The 13,183-nt window shown below is 40.1% G+C and overlaps 7 non-coding genes and 1 pseudogene across 7 annotated transcripts; 5 read left to right on the top strand and 3 right to left on the bottom strand.

Moving 5' to 3' along the window:
• Window positions 1–620: 620 nt before the first annotated feature.
• LOC149920978 (U2 spliceosomal RNA) lies at window positions 621–812 on the top strand. The gene has a single exon (XR_016477646.1). It is a non-coding gene; the product is annotated as a U2 spliceosomal RNA (small nuclear RNA).
• A 1,983-nt stretch (window positions 813–2,795) lies between these two features.
• LOC149920977 (5S ribosomal RNA) lies at window positions 2,796–2,914 on the bottom strand. Its single transcript, XR_016477557.1, has one exon. It is a non-coding gene; the product is annotated as a 5S ribosomal RNA (ribosomal RNA).
• A 1,152-nt stretch (window positions 2,915–4,066) lies between these two features.
• On the top strand, window positions 4,067–4,258 carry LOC149920976 (U2 spliceosomal RNA). Its single transcript, XR_016477645.1, has one exon. It is a non-coding gene; the product is annotated as a U2 spliceosomal RNA (small nuclear RNA).
• A 1,983-nt stretch (window positions 4,259–6,241) lies between these two features.
• LOC149920975 (5S ribosomal RNA) lies at window positions 6,242–6,360 on the bottom strand. The gene has a single exon (XR_016477556.1). It is a non-coding gene; the product is annotated as a 5S ribosomal RNA (ribosomal RNA).
• A 1,153-nt stretch (window positions 6,361–7,513) lies between these two features.
• Window positions 7,514–7,705, top strand: LOC149920974 (U2 spliceosomal RNA). The gene has a single exon (XR_016477644.1). It is a non-coding gene; the product is annotated as a U2 spliceosomal RNA (small nuclear RNA).
• Window positions 7,706–9,688: 1,983 nt separating this feature from the next.
• Window positions 9,689–9,807, bottom strand: LOC149920973 (5S ribosomal RNA). Its single transcript, XR_016477555.1, has one exon. It is a non-coding gene; the product is annotated as a 5S ribosomal RNA (ribosomal RNA).
• A 1,152-nt stretch (window positions 9,808–10,959) lies between these two features.
• Window positions 10,960–11,059, top strand: LOC149920972 (U2 spliceosomal RNA; annotated as a pseudogene).
• Window positions 11,060–12,531: 1,472 nt separating this feature from the next.
• Window positions 12,532–12,722, top strand: LOC149920971 (U2 spliceosomal RNA). Its single transcript, XR_016477670.1, has one exon. It is a non-coding gene; the product is annotated as a U2 spliceosomal RNA (small nuclear RNA).
• The last annotated feature ends 461 nt before the right edge of the window (window positions 12,723–13,183 follow it).

Below are 13,183 nucleotides of genomic sequence, written 5' to 3'. Positions count from 1 at the left end.
ATACTAGTCCCAAATCCACGTGTTTAAGATGAAACTTAGATCATGAAAATATCCTTAACCCCAAACATACTTCAACACCTAGGGTGCCTCCTACAACTCCTAAAAGGTACGTCTCTAAAATATTCATATAAAGACAGGACATAAGCCGAATTCTCTTAAACCAAAGAATAACAAAAGTTGTTAGTCCTGCTGAACCAGCTCTATAGTCTGTATGAAAAGTGACCGGTTATGGTCCACTTTTATAGAACGCTCTATTCGCTTATAATAAATTTTTCCTAAATGGTCATTTAAACGCGTTTGACGTTTCACGTAGAATCTAGTACACTTAATACGTTATTTATGGTCCTATAAACCACCATTTAGATTTTTTTTCCATACGGCCCGGTAAAGTGGCCCACTCTACTGTCTCTAGCCGATGACCCCAAAAGTGCCAGTCCGGGCCTGGCGGTGTACCTCTATTTCACGGATTCAAGATATCGTCTTCTCCTTTGTTCGCGCGATGGCTACAAACGTTGTCATCTCCCACCAGGACCAACATTCGGTGACGTAATTATGAAATATTTGAAATGCTCGAATTCTCTCTTTTTACTTTGTTAAACAGTGACGGCTCCTAGCGGGTTATCGCTTCTCGGCCTTTTGGCTAAGATCAAAGTGTAGTATCTGTTCTTATCAGCTTAATATCTGATACGGGTCCCATCGGGGCCCAAGATATTAAACTTATTTTTGGACGGCGGCGGAGTGGTCGGAGCTTGCTCCACCTCCGCCACGGGTCGGCCTGGTATTGCAGTAAATCCGGGATCGGCCCACTTCTCTCTTGAAATCAAAAATCAAACGCTCTTATAATGGCGCACTGCGCAACACAGTATTTCCGGGAAATGTTATTTGGCTGTCTTTATATATATTTCTTTATTATAATATATTGCCCCTCTGACGTCATAAGTGGTAAAATCCTTATTGTCGAATAGTTAATAATGAAGAATCGGAAAGATTCCAGTTTTTGAATTTTCTTTTACCTAGTTATACACTCTTTTTCGCGGTATTTTCACGGAGGATAGGAAGGGAGGCGAAGTAGGAGGGATGAATGGCGGCAAGATTGCGGCAGCTACGCTACGTCTAGCCGCCATTTTTCCGAAATTTTCCCGCCGCTAAGCTTCTTACAAGGATGCTGCCGCGTTCATCCCTCCTACTTCGCCTCCCTTCCTATCCTCCTTGGTATTTTCCTGGGCGCGTCCATGCTTGGTTTTCCCCCTTTCAGTCCTCTCCTCCATTATGGATACCCAAGGAGTGGATGCTAGACTCCCCGTTTAGGGCAGAGGCAATGGCCGACGAGCGGGAGGCAAGTAAGAGGGGTAAAATAAAGGCGCGAAAAGAGGTTGTTCTGTGTTATTCCTGTGGTTTTATTCGTAACCCAAGGTTCGTAAATCGTGCATGTTCTAAGTGGTTGGCTGAAGGAACCGGTTTTCATAACGTAAATTCGCGGGTTTCGGTATGGTGGGTAGAGACAGCGCGCCCCTCATTTTTAGGTCATTGGGTTCCAGCCAAGATGTTCCGCGTAAAGAGAAAACACGAAATAAGCCCCTCTCCATTTTTTCTCTCTTCCCGTCTTCCGTGGACAGTGAGTCGCCGCCGGGGGCCCGCCGCCCGCGGCAGCTACATTACCAAGATATAAAGTGGCAAGGCTTATTTTTGGTAAGTACAAAATCATTTATTATATATTGCTCTATAATTAACTATATTTGGAATTAAACATTTTTGTTCTATTTATCTCAAAGTCATGATTATTCCTAACATTAATAGTATTAAACTTAATATGATATATCTTTTGTTAAAGTAGATTAGGAATTTATAATTTTAATATTTATAGAGGAGTTCGGATTTAAAATGTTATATTTTTTTAATAATGATCTCAAAGATCTGACTTTTGAAATGTTTGTTACTTTTTCTAAGTATCAATAAAACATGACATTAAATTTATATTGTGCCAAGGTTCATTTTTATATTTTACATAAACTACATCACCTAAAACAATTAATAGATAAAAGTTAGCTATATTATTTTGTTTAAAAAATATATCTCTGTCTCCGTTTTATTATTTAATTTCGTGGTTTGTTTTGATATTTTGTATTTTTGGGTTACTCCCCTAATCCATGCGGCTGTCCCATGATAAAACCTTCTATAAAACATTTTCCAAAAGTCCTTTTTTAGATTCAACTATTTAAATTACATTTAAGATTAAAATTTAGAACAAAAAATATATTTCACAATTAGAATTTGTTAATAAAATTTTAACTTTGGACTTCATTCCAAAACCAGAAAAGGCCATTTCAGAGTGGATTTTACCGCGGAAATGTTTTTGTTTAGAGATAAACGTTAGTTAGTTAGTTAGTTAGTTAGTTAGTTAGTTAGTTAATTAGTTAGTTAGTTAGTTAGTTAGTTAATTAGTTAGTTAGTTAGTTAGTTAGTTAGTTAGTTAGTTAGTTAGTTAGTTAGTAAGTAAGTAAGTAAGTAAGTAAGTAAGTAAGTAAGTAAGTTAGTACTATTTTAAGTACAAGCCTTAAGTAGAATAAAATGAAAACCAATTTTCTCGCCATTTTATTTTGTTCAATTTTGATACTAACATGTATTTTATTCACGGAAAGATGCTGCCAGTTGTTAAAAAAAGGCCAAGAGTTGACCGAAATAATATTATCGTCTGGGCGAACTTTTAATTGCATAAAAAAGCAGCGTCAAAATGATAGGATGAAGGTATTTTCCTGTTAAAAGACGCAAATCCCATCCCGCGAAAATAAATGAGTAGCCAACGGCACGCGGTGTTCCCAGGTGGTCTCCCTCCCAAGTACTGACCGCGCTCGACGCTGCTTAACTTCGGTGATCAGACGAGAACCGGTGTATTCAGCGTGATATGGCCGTTGCCGCTAGAGTGTAATTGATAGCGGTGGACAAGCCGCGACTAGCCAGGTCCTGGTAGGTTGGTGATCGCCGAGGGCCACCGGCTGCATGCGGCTCCAATAGAACGTTCTATACACTCTTTTTAGAAACGTTTACTGGGCGCCGATATTATCGTACAGACAACCAACGAGCAAGCCCTTTACCGCAGAAATTTCATCCCCCCCCCCCCCCCAAACCAGTTTTTTCATCACCCTCCCCGTAGACTGTAAGGTGATGGCGGTCGATTGGGAAGGCGCGTTTACGAATCTATAAAATTGGTGTGGTGTGCTTTCCCCCTTTGGAGTTCGGAGGAGGTGAAGGTTTGGCCGGTTTTTCGTCTTAGAGAAATATATTTATCTGGCAAACCCGTAAGAAATTGAGAGCAGTCAATTTTTATTAGTAGCGTAGTTGCTAGCCTAGGCTTCACATATTTCCGGCTTTGCTTTCCGCGCCTTTTTTCTTATTTTAAATGATTTTTGTAATAAATGTATGATGGCAAATAAGAAAAATTCTAGAAAATACTAGTCCCAAATCCACGTGTTTAAGATGAAACTTAGATCATGAAAATATCCTTAACCCCAAACATACTTCAACACCTAGGGTGCCTCCTACAACTCCTAAAAGGTACGTCTCTAAAATATTCATATAAAGACAGGACATAAGCCGAATTCTCTTAAACCAAAGAATAACAAAAGTTGTTAGTCCTGCTGAACCAGCTCTATAGTCTGTATGAAAAGTGACCGGTTATGGTCCACTTTTATAGAACGCTCTATTCGCTTATAATAAATTTTTCCTAAATGGTCATTTAAACGCGTTTGACGTTTCACGTAGAATCTAGTACACTTAATACGTTATTTATGGTCCTATAAACCACCATTTAGATTTTTTTTCCATACGGCCCGGTAAAGTGGCCCACTCTACTGTCTCTAGCCGATGACCCCAAAAGTGCCAGTCCGGGCCTGGCGGTGTACCTCTATTTCACGGATTCAAGATATCGTCTTCTCCTTTGTTCGCGCGATGGCTACAAACGTTGTCATCTCCCACCAGGACCAACATTCGGTGACGTAATTATGAAATATTTGAAATGCTCGAATTCTCTCTTTTTACTTTGTTAAACAGTGACGGCTCCTAGCGGGTTATCGCTTCTCGGCCTTTTGGCTAAGATCAAAGTGTAGTATCTGTTCTTATCAGCTTAATATCTGATACGGGTCCCATCGGGGCCCAAGATATTAAACTTATTTTTGGACGGCGGCGGAGTGGTCGGAGCTTGCTCCACCTCCGCCACGGGTCGGCCTGGTATTGCAGTAAATCCGGGATCGGCCCACTTCTCTCTTGAAATCAAAAATCAAACGCTCTTATAATGGCGCACTGCGCAACACAGTATTTCCGGGAAATGTTATTTGGCTGTCTTTATATATATTTCTTTATTATAATATATTGCCCCTCTGACGTCATAAGTGGTAAAATCCTTATTGTCGAATAGTTAATAATGAAGAATCGGAAAGATTCCAGTTTTTGAATTTTCTTTTACCTAGTTATACACTCTTTTTCGCGGTATTTTCACGGAGGATAGGAAGGGAGGCGAAGTAGGAGGGATGAATGGCGGCAAGATTGCGGCAGCTACGCTACGTCTAGCCGCCATTTTTCCGAAATTTTCCCGCCGCTAAGCTTCTTACAAGGATGCTGCCGCGTTCATCCCTCCTACTTCGCCTCCCTTCCTATCCTCCTTGGTATTTTCCTGGGCGCGTCCATGCTTGGTTTTCCCCCTTTCAGTCCTCTCCTCCATTATGGATACCCAAGGAGTGGATGCTAGACTCCCCGTTTAGGGCAGAGGCAATGGCCGACGAGCGGGAGGCAAGTAAGAGGGGTAAAATAAAGGCGCGAAAAGAGGTTGTTCTGTGTTATTCCTGTGGTTTTATTCGTAACCCAAGGTTCGTAAATCGTGCATGTTCTAAGTGGTTGGCTGAAGGAACCGGTTTTCATAACGTAAATTCGCGGGTTTCGGTATGGTGGGTAGAGACAGCGCGCCCCTCATTTTTAGGTCATTGGGTTCCAGCCAAGATGTTCCGCGTAAAGAGAAAACACGAAATAAGCCCCTCTCCATTTTTTCTCTCTTCCCGTCTTCCGTGGACAGTGAGTCGCCGCCGGGGGCCCGCCGCCCGCGGCAGCTACATTACCAAGATATAAAGTGGCAAGGCTTATTTTTGGTAAGTACAAAATCATTTATTATATATTGCTCTATAATTAACTATATTTGGAATTAAACATTTTTGTTCTATTTATCTCAAAGTCATGATTATTCCTAACATTAATAGTATTAAACTTAATATGATATATCTTTTGTTAAAGTAGATTAGGAATTTATAATTTTAATATTTATAGAGGAGTTCGGATTTAAAATGTTATATTTTTTTAATAATGATCTCAAAGATCTGACTTTTGAAATGTTTGTTACTTTTTCTAAGTATCAATAAAACATGACATTAAATTTATATTGTGCCAAGGTTCATTTTTATATTTTACATAAACTACATCACCTAAAACAATTAATAGATAAAAGTTAGCTATATTATTTTGTTTAAAAAATATATCTCTGTCTCCGTTTTATTATTTAATTTCGTGGTTTGTTTTGATATTTTGTATTTTTGGGTTACTCCCCTAATCCATGCGGCTGTCCCATGATAAAACCTTCTATAAAACATTTTCCAAAAGTCCTTTTTTAGATTCAACTATTTAAATTACATTTAAGATTAAAATTTAGAACAAAAAATATATTTCACAATTAGAATTTGTTAATAAAATTTTAACTTTGGACTTCATTCCAAAACCAGAAAAGGCCATTTCAGAGTGGATTTTACCGCGGAAATGTTTTTGTTTAGAGATAAACGTTAGTTAGTTAGTTAGTTAGTTAGTTAGTTAGTTAGTTAATTAGTTAGTTAGTTAGTTAGTTAGTTAATTAGTTAGTTAGTTAGTTAGTTAGTTAGTTAGTTAGTTAGTTAGTTAGTTAGTAAGTAAGTAAGTAAGTAAGTAAGTAAGTAAGTAAGTAAGTTAGTACTATTTTAAGTACAAGCCTTAAGTAGAATAAAATGAAAACCAATTTTCTCGCCATTTTATTTTGTTCAATTTTGATACTAACATGTATTTTATTCACGGAAAGATGCTGCCAGTTGTTAAAAAAAGGCCAAGAGTTGACCGAAATAATATTATCGTCTGGGCGAACTTTTAATTGCATAAAAAAGCAGCGTCAAAATGATAGGATGAAGGTATTTTCCTGTTAAAAGACGCAAATCCCATCCCGCGAAAATAAATGAGTAGCCAACGGCACGCGGTGTTCCCAGGTGGTCTCCCTCCCAAGTACTGACCGCGCTCGACGCTGCTTAACTTCGGTGATCAGACGAGAACCGGTGTATTCAGCGTGATATGGCCGTTGCCGCTAGAGTGTAATTGATAGCGGTGGACAAGCCGCGACTAGCCAGGTCCTGGTAGGTTGGTGATCGCCGAGGGCCACCGGCTGCATGCGGCTCCAATAGAACGTTCTATACACTCTTTTTAGAAACGTTTACTGGGCGCCGATATTATCGTACAGACAACCAACGAGCAAGCCCTTTACCGCAGAAATTTCATCCCCCCCCCCCCCCCCAAACCAGTTTTTTCATCACCCTCCCCGTAGACTGTAAGGTGATGGCGGTCGATTGGGAAGGCGCGTTTACGAATCTATAAAATTGGTGTGGTGTGCTTTCCCCCTTTGGAGTTCGGAGGAGGTGAAGGTTTGGCCGGTTTTTCGTCTTAGAGAAATATATTTATCTGGCAAACCCGTAAGAAATTGAGAGCAGTCAATTTTTATTAGTAGCGTAGTTGCTAGCCTAGGCTTCACATATTTCCGGCTTTGCTTTCCGCGCCTTTTTTCTTATTTTAAATGATTTTTGTAATAAATGTATGATGGCAAATAAGAAAAATTCTAGAAAATACTAGTCCCAAATCCACGTGTTTAAGATGAAACTTAGATCATGAAAATATCCTTAACCCCAAACATACTTCAACACCTAGGGTGCCTCCTACAACTCCTAAAAGGTACGTCTCTAAAATATTCATATAAAGACAGGACATAAGCCGAATTCTCTTAAACCAAAGAATAACAAAAGTTGTTAGTCCTGCTGAACCAGCTCTATAGTCTGTATGAAAAGTGACCGGTTATGGTCCACTTTTATAGAACGCTCTATTCGCTTATAATAAATTTTTCCTAAATGGTCATTTAAACGCGTTTGACGTTTCACGTAGAATCTAGTACACTTAATACGTTATTTATGGTCCTATAAACCACCATTTAGATTTTTTTTCCATACGGCCCGGTAAAGTGGCCCACTCTACTGTCTCTAGCCGATGACCCCAAAAGTGCCAGTCCGGGCCTGGCGGTGTACCTCTATTTCACGGATTCAAGATATCGTCTTCTCCTTTGTTCGCGCGATGGCTACAAACGTTGTCATCTCCCACCAGGACCAACATTCGGTGACGTAATTATGAAATATTTGAAATGCTCGAATTCTCTCTTTTTACTTTGTTAAACAGTGACGGCTCCTAGCGGGTTATCGCTTCTCGGCCTTTTGGCTAAGATCAAAGTGTAGTATCTGTTCTTATCAGCTTAATATCTGATACGGGTCCCATCGGGGCCCAAGATATTAAACTTATTTTTGGACGGCGGCGGAGTGGTCGGAGCTTGCTCCACCTCCGCCACGGGTCGGCCTGGTATTGCAGTAAATCCGGGATCGGCCCACTTCTCTCTTGAAATCAAAAATCAAACGCTCTTATAATGGCGCACTGCGCAACACAGTATTTCCGGGAAATGTTATTTGGCTGTCTTTATATATATTTCTTTATTATAATATATTGCCCCTCTGACGTCATAAGTGGTAAAATCCTTATTGTCGAATAGTTAATAATGAAGAATCGGAAAGATTCCAGTTTTTGAATTTTCTTTTACCTAGTTATACACTCTTTTTCGCGGTATTTTCACGGAGGATAGGAAGGGAGGCGAAGTAGGAGGGATGAATGGCGGCAAGATTGCGGCAGCTACGCTACGTCTAGCCGCCATTTTTCCGAAATTTTCCCGCCGCTAAGCTTCTTACAAGGATGCTGCCGCGTTCATCCCTCCTACTTCGCCTCCCTTCCTATCCTCCTTGGTATTTTCCTGGGCGCGTCCATGCTTGGTTTTCCCCCTTTCAGTCCTCTCCTCCATTATGGATACCCAAGGAGTGGATGCTAGACTCCCCGTTTAGGGCAGAGGCAATGGCCGACGAGCGGGAGGCAAGTAAGAGGGGTAAAATAAAGGCGCGAAAAGAGGTTGTTCTGTGTTATTCCTGTGGTTTTATTCGTAACCCAAGGTTCGTAAATCGTGCATGTTCTAAGTGGTTGGCTGAAGGAACCGGTTTTCATAACGTAAATTCGCGGGTTTCGGTATGGTGGGTAGAGACAGCGCGCCCCTCATTTTTAGGTCATTGGGTTCCAGCCAAGATGTTCCGCGTAAAGAGAAAACACGAAATAAGCCCCTCTCCATTTTTTCTCTCTTCCCGTCTTCCGTGGACAGTGAGTCGCCGCCGGGGGCCCGCCGCCCGCGGCAGCTACATTACCAAGATATAAAGTGGCAAGGCTTATTTTTGGTAAGTACAAAATCATTTATTATATATTGCTCTATAATTAACTATATTTGGAATTAAACATTTTTGTTCTATTTATCTCAAAGTCATGATTATTCCTAACATTAATAGTATTAAACTTAATATGATATATCTTTTGTTAAAGTAGATTAGGAATTTATAATTTTAATATTTATAGAGGAGTTCGGATTTAAAATGTTATATTTTTTTAATAATGATCTCAAAGATCTGACTTTTGAAATGTTTGTTACTTTTTCTAAGTATCAATAAAACATGACATTAAATTTATATTGTGCCAAGGTTCATTTTTATATTTTACATAAACTACATCACCTAAAACAATTAATAGATAAAAGTTAGCTATATTATTTTGTTTAAAAAATATATCTCTGTCTCCGTTTTATTATTTAATTTCGTGGTTTGTTTTGATATTTTGTATTTTTGGGTTACTCCCCTAATCCATGCGGCTGTCCCATGATAAAACCTTCTATAAAACATTTTCCAAAAGTCCTTTTTTAGATTCAACTATTTAAATTACATTTAAGATTAAAATTTAGAACAAAAAATATATTTCACAATTAGAATTTGTTAATAAAATTTTAACTTTGGACTTCATTCCAAAACCAGAAAAGGCCATTTCAGAGTGGATTTTACCGCGGAAATGTTTTTGTTTAGAGATAAACGTTAGTTAGTTAGTTAGTTAGTTAGTTAGTTAGTTAGTTAATTAGTTAGTTAGTTAGTTAGTTAGTTAATTAGTTAGTTAGTTAGTTAGTTAGTTAGTTAGTTAGTTAGTTAGTTAGTTAGTAAGTAAGTAAGTAAGTAAGTAAGTAAGTAAGTAAGTAAGTTAGTACTATTTTAAGTACAAGCCTTAAGTAGAATAAAATGAAAACCAATTTTCTCGCCATTTTATTTTGTTCAATTTTGATACTAACATGTATTTTATTCACGGAAAGATGCTGCCAGTTGTTAAAAAAAGGCCAAGAGTTGACCGAAATAATATTATCGTCTGGGCGAACTTTTAATTGCATAAAAAAGCAGCGTCAAAATGATAGGATGAAGGTATTTTCCTGTTAAAAGACGCAAATCCCATCCCGCGAAAATAAATGAGTAGCCAACGGCACGCGGTGTTCCCAGGTGGTCTCCCTCCCAAGTACTGACCGCGCTCGACGCTGCTTAACTTCGGTGATCAGACGAGAACCGGTGTATTCAGCGTGATATGGCCGTTGCCGCTAGAGTGTAATTGATAGCGGTGGACAAGCCGCGACTAGCCAGGTCCTGGTAGGTTGGTGATCGCCGAGGGCCACCGGCTGCATGCGGCTCCAATAGAACGTTCTATACACTCTTTTTAGAAACGTTTACTGGGCGCCGATATTATCGTACAGACAACCAACGAGCAAGCCCTTTACCGCAGAAATTTCATCCCCCCCCCCCCCCCAAACCAGTTTTTTCATCACCCTCCCCGTAGACTGTAAGGTGATGGCGGTCGATTGGGAAGGCGCGTTTACGAATCTATAAAATTGGTGTGGTGTGCTTTCCCCCTTTGGAGTTCGGAGGAGGTGAAGGTTTGGCCGGTTTTTCGTCTTAGAGAAATATATTTATCTGGCAAACCCGTAAGAAATTGAGAGCAGTCAATTTTTATTAGTAGCGTAGTTGCTAGCCTAGGCTTCACATATTTCCGGCTTTGCTTTCCGCGCCTTTTTTCTTATTTTAAATGATTTTTGTAATAAATGTATGATGGCAAATAAGAAAAATTCTAGAAAATACTAGTCCCAAATCCACGTGTTTAAGATGAAACTTAGATCATGAAAATATCCTTAACCCCAAACATACTTCAACACCTAGGGTGCCTCCTACAACTCCTAAAAGGTACGTCTCTAAAATATTCATATAAAGACAGGACATAAGCCGAATTCTCTTAAACCAAAGAATAACAAAAGTTGTTAGTCCTGCTGAACCAGCTCTATAGTCTGTATGAAAAGTGACCGGTTATGGTCCACTTTTATAGAACGCTCTATTCGCTTATAATAAATTTTTCCTAAATGGTCATTTAAACGCGTTTGACGTTTCACGTAGAATCTAGTACACTTAATACGTTATTTATGGTCCTATAAACCACCATTTAGATTTTTTTTCCATACGGCCCGGTAAAGTGGCCCACTCTACTGTCTCTAGCCGATGACCCCAAAAGTGCCAGTCCGGGCCTGGCGGTGTACCTCTATTTCACGGATTCAAGATATCGTCTTCTCCTTTGTTCGCGCGATGGCTACAAACGTTGTCATCTCCCACCAGGACCAACATTCGGTGACGTAATTATGAAATATTTGAAATGCTCGAATTCTCTCTTTTTACTTTGTTAAACAGTGACGGCTCCTAGCGGGTTATCGCTTCTCGGCCTTTTGGCTAAGATCAAAGTGTAGTATCTGTTTTGCAGTATTATTCCGCGATCTTAGTCGAGAGGCGAGAAGTGTTTTCTACGCCTTTGAGGCGAGTGTTCCTGCCTTGCCGCATGTTCCGTTGATGCTCCGATCCGATCCGCTCTGCTGTTGCCTGTTCCTGAAAAGAAAAGTACTTACCTGGTACTTACCTGCCGTTGCTGCTGACCCGCTCCACTGACGCCGCTCCTCCTTGGAGCTTCTCCTACCAGACGATATTCTCCTAGCCTGAAATGGCTACGGAGGAGAAGAAAAGATCCGCTCGACTGGAAATCGATGCCGGCTTTCTAGACGTGGCAAAAACCATCTACGACCATCTTGGACCAAAAAGCATAGATACACTACAACCTTTGGGTAAGGGAATCTTCCTGATTACGTTTACCACCTTGGCCTTCCTTCAAGAAGCTCTCTCATGCGACGACCTGAAAACTAATGAAAAGAAATGGAAACTTACCTCAATGGATGATGAAGGGATTTGGATTACCATCAAGAACATACCTAAATGGATCCAATGGGATTCAGTGATTAGTACCCTCCGACAATACGGTAATATTAAAACTTACCATTTCGACGAGTATCCTCAACTGAAGGGCGTAAAAAATGGCGACCGCTCGGTGAAGATTGTTATGGCGAAATCCATACCCAACGTTTTATTTTTTGGCCGCATCCGCGCCCTTATTTACTATAGAGGCGTTGTAAAAAAATGTTTCTTTTGCGACGAAGTGGGCCACACGGTTTCCTCGTGTGAAAAGAAGCAGGCTACGCTAGAAGAAAGACGCCCGGTTCCACTTGATGGCCAGGATCAATCTTCAACGAACGAACACGAGAGTGTACAAGAGACTGACGATAAAGAAAATCTGCCAGTAGCGCCTACTCCACAGAAAACTGCCAATTCCGGTATACCAGACCAGGAGGTTGCCGCAAGCACCTTAGAAGACTTAAGCAGCGAAAGTGAAAAAAGCGACTTCGAGACAAACGAACAAGACAACAGTACAGCTGACGGCCCCCGATGGGATCCAGCAACCTGGAGATTGGGCGACAATCCCGACTTAAAGAAATTAACCAGACAAGAACTACAAGTACTTCTCGAAAAAGTAAACAAGGAACCTCCAACCCGAAATGATTCTCTCAACTGGCACTTAGATGAACTCACAGACAACATCACCTCAATCCTCCAAAGTTATCCGAAACGCCGCAATAGCACCACTCCAATAAAAAAGAAAGCGAAAAAAGGCAAATCTATAAGTTAAGGTAGTACTTAAATTTTGAACGAAATCACGGTGTTTTAACTCTACAAGATAATTAGTGTTTTAACTCTTTGTAAATACTTACTATTTTAACTATACATTTTTTTACACTTTGAAAATATTTTTTTATAGCTCTCTTTTGATAATTGTCTCTTTCTCTTCATTATTCTCCTTTTGTAAATTGCGGTTATCATGCAGTCAAAAAAATTAATAATAATGACCTGCTGTAATTTAAAAATAATTTAAAAAGCGGGAAATATACCTGACCAGGGTACTGTATTTTTATTGAAAAATAATAAACAAATTCAGTATCTGTTCTTATCAGCTTAATATCTGATACGGGTCCCATCGGGGCCCAAGATATTAAACTTATTTTTGGACGGCGGCGGAGTGGTCGGAGCTTGCTCCACCTCCGCCACGGGTCGGCCTGGTATTGCAGTAAATCCGGGATCGGCCCACTTCTCTCTTGAAATCAAAAATCAAACGCTCTTATAATGGCGCACTGCGCAACACAGTATTTCCGGGAAATGTTATTTGGCTGTCTTTATATATATTTCTTTATTATAATATATTGCCCCTCTGACGTCATAAGTGGTAAAATCCTTATTGTCGAATAGTTAATAATGAAGAATCGGAAAGATTCCAGTTTTTGAATTTTCTTTTACCTAGTTATACACTCTTTTTCGCGGTATTTTCACGGAGGATAGGAAGGGAGGCGAAGTAGGAGGGATGAATGGCGGCAAGATTGCGGCAGCTACGCTACGTCTAGCCGCCATTTTTCCGAAATTTTCCCGCCGCTAAGCTTCTTACAAGGATGCTGCCGCGTTCATCCCTCCTACTTCGCCTCCCTTCCTATCCTCCTTGGTATTTTCCTGGGCGCGTCCATGCTTGGTTTTCCCCCTTTCAGTCCTCTCCTCCATTATGG

Source organism: Leiobunum rupestre (assembly GCF_980474605.1).
Source record: "Leiobunum rupestre chromosome 9 unlocalized genomic scaffold, qqLeiRupe1.1.hap1 SUPER_9_unloc_1, whole genome shotgun sequence".
Lineage (NCBI taxonomy): Eukaryota > Metazoa > Arthropoda > Arachnida > Opiliones > Sclerosomatidae > Leiobunum > Leiobunum rupestre.
The sequence above is the reverse complement of the archived record's forward strand: the minus strand, read 5'-3'. Positions and strand labels throughout refer to the sequence as shown.